The sequence below is a fragment of the Alligator mississippiensis genome, chromosome 1 (assembly GCF_030867095.1).
Source record: "Alligator mississippiensis isolate rAllMis1 chromosome 1, rAllMis1, whole genome shotgun sequence".
In the NCBI taxonomy this organism is placed as follows: Eukaryota; Metazoa; Chordata; order Crocodylia; family Alligatoridae; genus Alligator; species Alligator mississippiensis.
Window position 1 is genome coordinate 232,854,678 of NC_081824.1, and position 13,516 is coordinate 232,868,193.

At 46.5% G+C, this 13,516-nt stretch overlaps 1 long non-coding RNA gene across 1 annotated transcript; it reads left to right on the forward strand.

Moving 5' to 3' along the window:
* The first annotated feature begins 355 nt into the window (after positions 1-355).
* On the forward strand, positions 356-9,679 carry LOC109281303 (uncharacterized). Its single transcript, XR_009461672.1, has 3 exons — positions 356-751; positions 6,544-6,633; positions 9,578-9,679. It is a non-coding gene; the product is annotated as an uncharacterized LOC109281303 (long non-coding RNA).
* The last annotated feature ends 3,837 nt before the right edge of the window (positions 9,680-13,516 follow it).

The following is a 13,516-nucleotide window of genomic DNA, read 5'->3' on the forward strand; positions in this document are numbered from 1 at the left end:
TACATCAACCACTTTTTTTCTCATGAAACAGTTTCATAAAAAATGAACAAGGGATGAGATTTCCTTTTGCCACAACTACCCTTCAGAATTCATGTTTTTGAAGATTTTAGCTCAGAGATCTTTTAGCTGAGGATCTTTGGCAACTTTCTGTATCAACCCCTTTCTTTTTCTCAGAAGTACGTAGAACATTTTCATCATAGCTCAGCCCTTCTAGAGTAGGTAGCAGGCTGCTCTAAAGCTTCTGATTAAACTGACCACAAGAATCAGTTGTGTATAAGGTAATTGGCATCGGTGAAATTAGTGTACTTAATGTGCCTAGTGTGCTTAATGACAGCCTCTGCTTTCTTAGGCTGTCTTCAGCAAAGGCTCTGCAGCAAGCCTTCCTAAGGCTGCATAGTCAGTTTTATATTAGATTTTCAGGATCTGGTTGAAGAGAACCACAGAATCCTTGGGGTGGAAGAGACCACAATGGTCATCTCAAGTAGAGGCTTTCCCTGCCAATTCTCATCTCCCAGCATGGCATAATAGACTACTTTGTGATCCTGCTTAACCCCTACCACACTGTACTATCAGGTCTGCAAACCAAGTCTCAACTCTGTTCCCATTTCCTCACCAGTCAGACAGAAGGAAATGACAACTTACTCTGAGCTGAAGTTTCAGAACCAGGCTGAGCAGCAGAGAGGCCGAAGATTTCAGGAAGCAGGCAGCAGAGGTGCTGGAGGCAGCCCAAGCCCATCAAGGAGACATAAAGGTAATCATGTCTGGTTTCTGAGCTGCTTTGGTCCTCTCACTTTCCTGTTATCTCAGTAAGTATAAGATACATGTTGCACTCATGTTGTGCCCTTCATGCTAAATCCACCTGCCATGTGATGTGTACCTGATGGGACATCTCACCCGTTTCATTTTTTAGTCACTGTTTGGCAGCTTTTATCCACTTACTGCTCCTAGAATGCAAGTGCTCTTCTTTTTGCCACATAATTCCTTCACAGCCAATAATCAAACTTCTGCCAAACATTTTCTGCTTTTCTTTCCTTCTCCTGCTGGAGGATTCAGGGTCCAGCCTTCCTCCACAAGCAATCAGTGAAATAATCTTACTTTTACTTTTCTCAACTGCTGAGATTTTTCAGCTAATAACTTGACTTCAGCACTTCAGACTTTTAAAACACAGAGACAGACAAATATGGCACAACCTAAGTCCCCTGTACCTTGCTTGTTACTCACTGTAGCTGGTTTGTTCCAGCCTCCATTTAACCATCCCTTCACCTCATTCACAGGACACAGACTTACACAGACACACTTGCTGCTTTTTTCAGAAAATGGTTGACACAGTTAGGATGGCTACTTAACATAAGCAAATGTCTGGCTTAGCACAGGCAGACAAGGTTCCTTGGGTGAATTTGATATCTTTTATTAGACCAACCCAAATGGTTGGAGAATAGTTATTAAGCAAGCTTTCAGGTTCAAAATCCTTCGTCAGGCTAAGGAAGTTTCAGCAGTTGGTGTGTGCTCTTCCTGGATGGAATGAAAAGTAAAGAAGCCAGGGGCTGGGCTGTGGAGTCAGTTGCCAGGCATAAGCAAAATTTGATTGATCTCCTAATGATAGCGAGGGGTTTACATCCTGTTTCTTTTATATAATGAACTATATATCTTACAACACTACTATATTGTTGCCTAAGTGTCTTTCAATGTTACTTTTAACATGTTATTCTGCCTTGTGGTTAGCAGCTTGCTAGGCCACAGGTCATAGCCTTTTATCCAGCTGCAAATCTAATGCTTGCCAGTAGGGGGAGCTCCTTTGTTAAGCCTCCCACCTCACCATGCCTGTCCACCTTCCGGACTCCAGTTGTCTCTCCAGGGGTGCCTAAGCCCTGGCAGCCCCCCTTTCGAGCCCCACCGCAGAGTCTGGAGGTAACGTGTGCTGCCGCCACCCCGAGAAGGAACTGTCTCGGTCCTGTGTACTCGGGAAAACACAGGCCTAATAGTACTACGGGTACTCAACCTAATACAAGAACTTGGGGCACTTCCCCAAGTCGGGGGCCAAAAAGGATAGTCTCCCTTAATCCACTGACTCAAGGGGCCTCGTAGGCATAATTAAACCCACCCCTCAATAAGTCTCCTACACCAGTCACAAAGGAGAACTTTATTGCTCCCAACAGGATGCGGTAGAATAGGGTAAGAGGTAAAGCACTATCAAGGGATTACCATTGAGCAAAACAGTCTGGCTGAGGTAGCCATTTCATATGCAAATGCATCACTGTGAGCTGACTAGCTCTCTAGAAACACTTACAAGTATCATTCAGAAGATGGTAGAGATCTGGTTTGGAGATTTCCAGACAGAGAGCATTTCAGATGGATCAGACTGTCTCCCTGTGCCCTGATGCTTGTGCCATGCTGGAAAAATGGCTTCTCTTCCTTCTTCTTGGACCAGGCCCTTAAATAGCCTTTCTGACCTCAGTAGCCCAGTCCAATAGTAACCAGCAGTGTTGGCAATTAGCTAACCAATTTAAAAAGCATCACAGGTTACCTGGGCAGATGAGCAGAGGCTTTTCCCTCTCCCTACTCAGGTGACCAGAGGGACCACACCCTAGGCACCAGGATTTTGTCACATAGGCAGGGAGGAAAATCCCTCCCTTAGGAATTCGACCCCAGTGCCCCAAGCTGACAGGGACAGATTTCTGGAGAGAGACAGATGGTGGCATTTCTGCCACAATTCTCCCCAAGATCCAAGTATTGTCACCCTAACACAAAGCAGGACCATCCCCAACTATATCATCTGAGCTGAGACTTTCTATAGCATAAACTGGTCATAGTACTTCAGATGTGGCTTCACCAATGCCAGATAGAAAGGAATAATGACTCCCTTTGATATGCCTTGAAGACTACTACTAATGCAGCCCAGTGTGTCATTACCCTTCATTAAACCATGTCATACTGTTGGCTCATTTTCAGCTTATTATCCACTCTAAACACCACCCCAGCCTTCCCCCTCTCCCCCTGCCCATGTCCTTTTCTTCAGAGTTGTTGCTTAGCCAATCAGTCTCAGGCCTGCACCAGTGGATGGCATTGTTCCCTCCTAATCGCAGGACTTTTCACTTCTTCTCATTAAACCTCATAAGATTTATTTTGGATCAATCCTCCAATTTGTTGAGATCTCTCTAAATTCTAGCCCGACCCTCCAGTATAGCTACTACTCCTTCCAGTTTGGTGTCAACTGCAGACTTGCTAGGTGTGCACTCCATCCCATTATCTGGGTCTTTCATGAAGATATTGAACAAAATTGGCCACAGGAATGACCCTGGGGCACTCCACTTGATACCAGCTGCCAACTAGACACTGAGGCATTGATTACTACCCTTTGAGCCCAACAATACAGCCATTTTTTGATTCCCCTCACCCTCCATTCATCCAACCCATAATTCCTTAGCTGGATTGCAAGACTGTTGTGGGATACCATATCAGAAGCCTTGCTAAAGTCCATGTATATCATATCCAGTGTTCTCCTCTCACTCACAGAGCCAGTCGTCTCATCATAGAAGGTAATAAGGTTGGTGAGGCATGATTTGCCCTTGGTGACTCCATGCTGAGTGTTCCTAATCACCTTCTTCTCCTCCAAGTGCTTTGAAATGAATTCCTTGAGGACTGGCTCCATGATTTTTCCAGGAATTGAAGTGAAGCTGACTGGTCTGTAGTTCCCTGGATCCTTCTCCTTCCCTTTCTTACAGATGGGCACTTTATCTGCCCTTTGACAATTATTTGGGACTTCTCCTAATCACATCTCAGTTTGGAGCATGGCTGTTTCACAAAAAAATGATTGTGGTTAATGTATTTTTCTGTAAAATTCACTGTTTAAATTATGCTGGAAAATGACTTGTCACCCGATCAGGGAACAGAAACAATAGGCAAAGCAGTGTAGGTTTAAAGTATATAGGACAAACTGTGGCTGAGTGGTCTGCAAATGAAGACATTTTTGTCCCAGACATTTGACAGCATTATGGAATATAGTGGTACTGCAGCATTTGGCAGCATGCTCTCAGACAGAAAAAGAAGGCAACATTTACCAAATAGATTGTTCAATGAAAAATACTTCCTCAGCTTTATTAATACAGGTGTCCCTCAAATTATGGGGTTCTTTATACGCGAATTTGAACTTTGCGTTGAGCATCTTTAGACCCATAATTTGTTATACATGAGGTAAATTCGCTCTTATGCAATCAGCATAGACTTCTCCCTGCTCAAGCAGGTAAGTCTGTGTGGGGAGGCAAAAGGACCATGGCCCCACTCACCCCAGCCCTGGCTGCAGCAGCCCTGGGAGTAGCTGTTGCCAGCGGCCTGCAACTACTGGGCTGCACCGTGCTCTGCCTGTACCCCTGCACCTGGGCTCACCCCAGCTCCTGAGCTTCACCATGCCCTGGTGCAGGCAGCTGATGTTCGCTGCTCCTGGGGCCACTCTACCACAGGCTGGAGTGAGTGCAGACAAGTGGATCCTTGGGCAGAGCAGAGCGTGGCACTCACCACAGCCCATGCTGCAGTAGCCCCAGAAGCAGCCGGCACCAGCTGCCTGTAGCCACTGGGCTGCACCGTACTTCACCTATCCCCACTCACCTCTGCTTCTGGGCTGCTCTGTGCCGTGGTGCAGGCAGCTGGCGTTGGCTGCTCCCGGAACTGCTACAACATGGACTGGGGTGAGTGCCATGCCCTGCACTGCCTGGGGCTCCACTTGCCCACGCTCACCCCAGCACGTGCCAGACTGGTCTCAGCATGGCCAACACCAGCTGCCTGCACCAGGGCACAGCGCAGCCCAGGAGCAGAGGTGAGTGGGGACAAGTGGAGCCCAGGCACAGGGGGACAGGTGGAGCACGGTGCAGCCCAGTGGCTGCAGGCAGCTGGTGCTGGCCGCTCCCAGGGCCGTTGCAGCAGGGGCTGGGGTGAGTGCTGCTCTGTTCCCTCTGCTTTGCTGCCTTGTGTAGGCCCAGGAATGGCACCCCTACCCCCGGCTCTTCGTTAGTCCCAGCCTCTTACCCTCCCTCCCTCACCGCCATGGGAACCTATTCCTATTTGTTACATTGTAAAGTGGGTTCACTTTATGCAAATTTGATTTATGTGCCATTCTCTGGGAATGCATGTACTGTGTAAATCGAGGGAAACCTGTACATATTATCAATTGCTTTTAACTCTCTTTTTTTTTTTCCTTATTATATTTATATTTATCACTTTCATTGTTTTAGTAGGTAGGAATTCTAGTCATGGACCAGAGCCCCATTAGTGTGATTTGCCCTGTACAAACACAGAGCACAGAGACAGCCTCTGCCCCAAGAGGCTTATATCTATGTGTGGCAGCACTAGGGTAGAGACATAAAAGAACTTAATACAGGGTGAAGTGTCACTGGCTTCACTGCATATCACCTGCTCTTTGGTAGCTGACTGGCGTTCAGCTAGGTACTGCTCTCTGTATATTTTCACTGTACAGTTAGCTTGTGTGACAGGAACCCAGGCCAGAGAACATGGAGTAGCCTGTCTCAAGTGTGCCCAACCACACTGCACAGCCACATCTGAGCTATTCTGTTTTCAATGGAGCTGCCTTTTCTGGGAGCATCACTAGGACTTCTAAGTGACAACCAGTGCTTCTTTGTTCAACACTGAACCATGAGTGAATGATGCCTCCTGAATCCCAGGGGGGGGCACCCGCAGAAGCGACCGCCGGCAGTGGCCTGTCATGGGGGGCACCAGCCCTACCGACAGCATCACTGTCAGCCATCAGGAGGGACACTGGTCCCATCAGCGCGGCATGTTCACCCCACTGCACCTCCTACCAGTGACCTATGCACTGAACTGACCTGCTCCATGTTGTTTTCTACATTGAGCTGTGGGACCAGGGGGTGGAGATAGTTTGGGAAAGCACTGTCAGGGCTGAAGAGATGTTGTAGCTGGTATCATTAGAAAGGGGACAGGCTACAAGCTCTAGTGAAAACAGCATCTAGACGTTATTGTGGGCTGAATTGTATTATCCTTTACTTTCCTACATGGCATTTTCGACTTGTATCAGTGGCATTGTCAGCATTCATAGCTAGTTTGGATGCCACTTTCTTTGTGATTCTTTTACCAGTACACCGCAGACATGTATATTTCCCAACATACTTGTATTTTAACCCCTAGTACTGGTATGGATTCCTGCCTCAGTCGGTAGTTCATTTACTGCTGCTTTTGTAGTCTTGGACTCCATAACTGCACATACATGACTTGCTTTGCCCTTATGAAACAGCTGTGTTAATGTCAAGCACAGAGAGGGGAAAACTTCATTCTGGTAAGTCCAGTAGCACCAAGAGACTTCTCTTTCACTCACTGTTCACTTTCCCTGATACCTGCATTTTTCCCCATCAGTCACAGCTATTTCTAGGAAACATATGTATGGATGTCCAGTCAAGGGTTTCTCCATTTTAATTCCTGAGGTTTTTTTGTTTGTTTGTTTACATGGTATGTTATATAGTTTTGCAGATTTCAATACTTATGCCATATTATTTTTATTTCTCTTATTATATCCTTCAGCTCTACTTCCTCGATGGCAGTGTGCTACAGTTGCTCTTGGGATTCTCTGTCTGGTTTTGTTGATAGCAACAGGAGTTTTGAGTTACCTGGGTAAGTTCAGGGTGAAAGAGCCACAGCAGATGTGACAGGAGTTCTTGTAATGTTTTGGAAGGGCAAGGTAGTGTTTTCTGATGGCTCTAGGAGGAGACTGCAATGCTATATTATTTGCACTATATCACTGAAATACTAAATGTCTGCATGGGGTGCATGCAAGATGAAGCAGGGGGTGGGACCTGGCAAATGGGGGTGGGTTACCTGGAACATAAGCTATGTGAAAGCTTTCTGGCTTACATGTTCTTGCAGTGATTTTCTTTAATAAGTGCCTTCCTCTTCAGGATGAACCATGACCCCTAAACAGAGCAGAGACTTGGCATCAGAGTACAGCTGTATTTGGATACCAGATGACACAGAACCACAGGCCTCAAAATCCCTACTTCAATTTGGGGAATTAGATATGTTCAGTGTGGAACTGAGAATCAAGGTGCCCTGTCCCGCACCATCTGTCAGGCTCTGACAGCCTGGTCACGGTTCCCAGGGCACCTGGAAGGCTGCCAGTTCTGCAATAATCGAAGCCCCTCTGTGGGGCTTCTTCAGTGGTCTCATTTCCTCCCCTTCAGCCACTCCCAGGCCTCACAGCCTAAACCATGACATGGAGCAAATCCCAAACACAATCATGTGCAGCTGGCGGCCTTCCTCTGAGCTCTCCCAGGCTTCTCCTCCACTCTGCTGGCTTCTCTGAGCTCAGGTCCTCCTGGGCCTCCAGTCTCCCATATTGCTTCTCTGTTCAGCGCAGGGAACTCCTCCAGCAGGCACAGCCAGAGTCAGTCTCCAGTTCCCTGCAATGCTTCTCTCTGAGCTCCTACTTCCAGCTCTGCCCAGATGAGACTGCCCTTCTCTGCCTCTGTAGCTGGGCTTGTATAGCCAAACTTGGGCAGATTTAGCATCTTGAAAGTGGGGTGCAGATGGTGAGGGACATCATAACATAGAAAACAACACATATGTTTCTCCAGTTAAGGATAAACTAGAAGCTGTAGTAATATGCTAGGGGCCTGGGGCTGTATTACCCAGTTTAACGTTGAAGCAAACAGACATAACTTCATTGGAGTGAGTCATAAACAATCTGAAAGGCTATGAAATCAGAGCTATATTAGGAGGAGCAGTTAACAGATGGCAGAAAGCAACACAAAAGCTAGCTCAAGTGGTGGAATATGAGGCGCATTAAAAAGAAGAGAGGGTTATTAACACCCGTGGAACAAAAAATTTAGAAGGGATCAGGTAGATTATAATGAGCCATGAAATCAAGTAACTCGCTCAGCACTGCCTGACTACAAATGCTACTGCCACTCCCAGGCATTTGGTTTAAAATGATCAGTGCAGGGATCAAAGGGAGGAGCAAGTACACAATGCACTCACCCTGGATATGCTCCTGTAGCTCACAGCCTGCCACAGTTGTGGCACAGTTGTCAATCTCTCTCTCTCTCAGTAACAGGGCAGGATCCCCTTTACAACCTGTTGTCCCCATTGCTGGTTGTCCAGGTTGCACTACATCTCCAGGGTGAATATACTGTCCTTTGACCTCCATGATGCCCCAAGCATCTCAGTCAGAGGATTGAGAGCAGTGTGTGGAAAGAGACATGAGGTGAGCTGTGTGTACCTGGATGAAGGGGAGGAGAGATGGCCAGTAGGAAAATCAATAGTAATTGTCCCAGGTCCTTGTGCTACCCCACATAGATGCAGACTACGGACAAACTAACTGGAAAGAAAACATTTCACTTTGGTTCATCAAGCCAAAATGCTGGGATTTTTCCTGATTCATAAAGCTGGAAACCAGCATGTTCATACTTACAGAAAGTGCTAGTTTTGCAGCACATGCATTTACCAATTGAAATAATTTCAGTATACAATTCTCAGCTAGTTATGATGGTCACTCATAAAATTGCAGTATCTGGGAACATGCCCCATTACTGTTGTAGCCTGCCCTGGATCACACTGTACAGGAGCAGTGACATTATGACCCAAATGCTCTGAGGTTACAATTGCATCATGGTTTGCAATACTCATTTCTGTCTGCTTCCACAGTGTGTGTGATCACCTAGATGCCTCGGTTTTTGTGGTTTTCTGTTGAAGAGGTACTAACTTTGCCATCTACAAAAAATATGGTAGTTTTGAAATGTTTTTGGATAAATTGAGGAGATGAAGCCCAGAGCTGGAGCATCCTAAAGAAATGAAATCCCTCAGCATGCTTTCTTCTGGTTTCGTTTTATTTTTTGTAAAACTTGGACGCTCCAGGAGTCTTATATCTAGGACTGCCCTGCTCAAGGAAGACATTGGAAAGTGTAGAAATGATCACACCCTTGACCCAATGCTTCTACCAATGGAGCCAGAGGGTCTGGGCCACCCCTTAGACCTCCATATAAACAAACAGGGAGGCAGGTAGAAAGGTGAGCTAGCAGGAGACCTGGCAGGTTTCCATTGCAGATCTGTTAGAGATCAAGCACATGTGATGTCAAAATGGAAGTGTTCTATAGAGGGGCTCACTATTGAGAAATCACCCTTATTCATAGATTCATACATGTTAGGGTTGGAAGGGACCTCAATAGATCATCGAGTCCGACCCCCTGCATAGGCAGGAAAGAGTGCTGGGTTTAGATGACCCCAGCTAGATGCTTATCTAACCTCCTCTTGAAGACCCGCAGGGTAGGGGAGAGCACCACCTCCCTTGGGAGCCCATTCCAGACCTTGGCCACTCTAACTGTGAAGTTCTTCCTAATGTCCAGTCTAAATCTGCTCTCTGCTAGCTTGTGGCCATTATTTCTTGTAATAATGGCCATGATGTTTTCCTTATTTCCCTCAGTGGAAAAAATGCTCTATCTGAATACTTCAAGCAATAACTGTGGATTGTATTAGTATTATCAGTTCCTTTTTGTCACTAATCAGATAATGTCAGATCTGTGAAACTCTGCTATAACAATGTTGTGGTGTTCTGAAATTTTAGTTACGAAGCTCAGCCAAGGAAAAGGAAACAACAGCGAGCCGCTGACTTCCTGCTCAGGCCAGCAGCCAGGCCTTCCCAAAATTCAAGATAAACAGCCTGGTGATACAGGTAAATGATGGAATAGAAGGACATGTACATTCAAGTAAGATCCAGACCTATCTGGGACAAAGACTGTCCTTGTACTGCAGAGTGTTGCCTTGCCCCCTGAAACATGTTGACTTTGAAGAAGGGAAAGAATCATAGAAAATTAGGGTGGGAAAGGACCTCCTTAGTTCATCTAGTCCAACCCCTTGAAAAAAGCCTTCCAGGTATTTCTATATGGCTGTCAAGTCCCCCTTTAATGCCTTTCCCACAGGCTAAACACGCCTAGCTCCTTCAGCGTTTCCAGGCATGGCTTCCTTCCCAAACCCTTCATCATCTTTGTCACCAGCCTTTGGATCCTCTCTACTTTCTCCACATCCGTTTGAAATCATAGAGCCCAAAGCTGCACACAGTACCCAAGAGCAGGTCTAACCAGTGTCAAGTAGAGGCACTATCACTTCCTATGTCTTCGAACTAATGTTTCTAGTGAGACATCTGAAGTTGCATGTGCCTTCTGTGAAGCTGCATCACACTGCAGAATCAGACTGAGTCTTTGATCTGCCAAGACTCCCAGATCCTGCTCCATAGTGCTGCCATCCACCTAGGTGTCACCCATTTTATTTTCGTATTTTTGATTATTTTTCTGAGGTGTCAAAATGGAAGTGTTCTGCAGAGGGGCTCACTATTGAGAAATCATCATTATTTCCCTCACTGGAAAAAACGGTCTATCTGAAGACTTCAAGCAGTAACTGTGGATTGTATTTTATTATCAGGTCCTTTTTGTCACTACAATCAGAGAATGTCAGACCTGTGAAACTCTGTTATAACACTGTTGTGGTCTTCTGAAATTTTAGTCATGGAGCTCAGCCCAGGAAAGGGAAACAGCAGTGAGCAGCCACCGTCGTACCCAAGCCAGCAGCCAGGCCATCCAGAAATTTCGGAGGAACAGCGTGGTGATACAGGTAAATGATGGAATAGCAGGAGATGTACATTCAAGTAAGATCCAGACCTATCTGAGAGACTGTCCTTGTACCGCAGAGTGTTGCCTCGCCCTCTGAAACATGTTGACCTTGAAGAAGGGAAAGAATCACAGAAAATTAGGGTGGGAAAGGACCTCCTTAGTTCATCTAGTCCAACCCCCTGCCTGAGGCAGCAGCATCCCTATCCAAACCATCCTATACAAATCCCTTTTCTAACCTCTTAGGAAAACAATTCAGTCAACCCTGACACAACCACTAGGCATAATACCCTAACCTGCCACCCCAGGGCTACAGCACCCAATGCCCTGCTTCTCCAAAGGTTGTATATATGTGCTCAAGAGGTCCCAGAAACAGAGCTATGCCCCCAACTACACAGGAAGGCAACCCCCTTGCCACAGTCCATACCCATCTTCCTTCCTGACCCCAGATACAGTGATCAGTCTGACCCTGAGAGCAGGGGCAAGACCCTCTAGCCAGAAACCTCCAGCTTTAAGTCCCAGCAGGACCACTGGCACATTGCAGTCCAAATCCTCAGCCTTGGGTGCAGCCGACAGCCAATAACCCTGTGGAAGGCGTAAAGAAACCCTGACTCATATAGGAAACAGGTATGGGGGGGGGGGGGGCAGGGGAAGAATTCCCTCCCAGACTAATACAGGAACCAGAAAAGCCCAGAAACATGGGTAATACCCATAGCAGAATCTAGGCGTAGCCATGCCTCCATCATCCCTGACCAGTGGTTGTGCGATTTCTCCTCGAATGCCTCCAGTGACTGAGAGTCCACAACTCCCCTCAACAGTATATTCCACTGCCTCACTAATCTAACAGTCAAGAACTTTTTTTTTTCTGGATATCCGATCTAAACCTACTTTGCTGCAATTTCAAGCCATTGGTCTGAATCCTCCTCTTTGCAGCAAGAGAGAAAAAATGCATTCCCCCTTCTTTGTGGCAACCTTTCAGGTATTTCAAAATGGCTGTCAGGTCCCCCTTTAATACCTTTCCCACAAGTTAAACATGCCTAGCTCCTTCAGCCTTTCCAGCATGGCTGACTTTCCAAAACCTTCATCATCTTTGTCACCTGCCTCTGGACCCTCTCTAACTTTTCCAAGTCCTTTTCAAAGAACGGAGTCCAAAGCTGCACACACCACCCTAGAGGAGGTCTACCCAGTGTCAAGTAGAGGCACTATCACTTCCCATGTTTTCAACCTAATGTTTCTACTGAGACATCCCGAGCCGCATTTGCCTTCTGTGAAGCTGCATCACGCTCCAGAATCAGAGTAGGTCTGTGATCTGCGAAGACTCCCAGATCCTGCTCCATAGTGCTGCCATCCACCTAGGTGTCGCCCATTTTATTTTCATATTTTTGATTATTTTTCTGAGGTGTCAAAATGGAAGTGTTCTGCAGAGGGGCTCACTATTGAGAAATCACCATTATTTCCCTCACTGGAAAAAATGTTCTATCTGAAGACTTCAAACAGTAACTGTGAATTGTATTAGTATTATCAGGTCCTTTTTGTCACTATAATCAGAGAATGTCAGAACTGCTGTAACACTGTTGTGGTCTTCTGAAATTTTAGTCATGGAGCTCAGCCCAAGAAAGGGAAACAGCAGTGAACTGCCACCGTCCTGCCCAAGCCAGCAGCCAGGCCTTCCCAAAATTCCAGATGAACATCCTGGTGATACAGGTAAATGATGAAATAGCAGGATATGTATATTTAGGTCCCCCTTTAATGCCTTTCCCACAAGCTAAACACGCCTAGCTCCTTTAGCCTTTCTACACATGGCTTGCTTTCCAAGCTCTTTATTATCTTTGTCACCTGTCTTTGGACCCGCTCTACCTTCCCCACATCCTTTTCAAAGCACGGAGCCCAAAGCTGCACACAGTACCCTAGAGGAGGCCTAACCAGTGTCAAGTGAAGGCACTATCACTTCCCATGTCTTCGACCTAATGTTTCTAGTGAGACATCCGAAGCCGCATTTGCCTTCTGTGAAGCTGCATCACACTGCAGAATCAGACTGAATCTTTGATCTGCCAAGACTCCCGGATCCTGCTCCATAGTGCTGCCATCCACCTAGGTGTCACCCATTTTATTTTCATATTTTTGATTATTTTTCTGAGGTGCAGCACCTTGTATTTGTCAGCATTGAACATAATATTTTTAGAGACATGAGATTATTCAGCCTGCTGAAGAGAAGGCTCAGGGGGGACTTGGTGACATCCTATAAGTAGATAAGGGGTGTGCACCAGGATCTGGGTGAACAGTTGTCACCAGAGCGCCCCAAGGGATAGCAAGTTCTAAAGGCCACAAATTTCTGGAAGGACGATTTGGATTGGACATGAGAAAAATATTCTTTACAGTCCAAGTGTTCCAGAGGTGGTGCAACCAGCTACTCTGGATTCATTTTAGAGGTGTTTGGATGCTTTTCCTGCTGGGATCATTTGACTCCAGCAGACTTCCTGCCTTTGGTAGTGGGCTGGACTCGGTGATCTAGCAAGGTCCCTTCCACCCCTAATGTCTATGAAATATATGAAGCTTCAGCCCAGCTTTCCAATCTTTTGAGATTGGATCCTTTTCCTTTGTATCTCCTTTCCTCCAGTATGTTCACAAATCTCACAGAGATGTCTTGCGGCCCCACTTGCGGCAAGGAGTGAGGAATGGGCACTCCTCAATGTCCTGCTTCCCAGTCTGACTCACTCCACTTTCCTGTTGGTTTCAGCTTGGGATAGTCCAGGGCTTCCTCCAAGGATGGATTTCCTCCCACCTGGCCCTAGTTCTGGCCACAGCCCTGGTCCTGAAGATGTCAGTGAATTTAGCAGGAGTGGCTGGGGCTTCCCTAGATACTTCCTGGCCATACACTTTCTCCTGCAGATCTTCAGGAA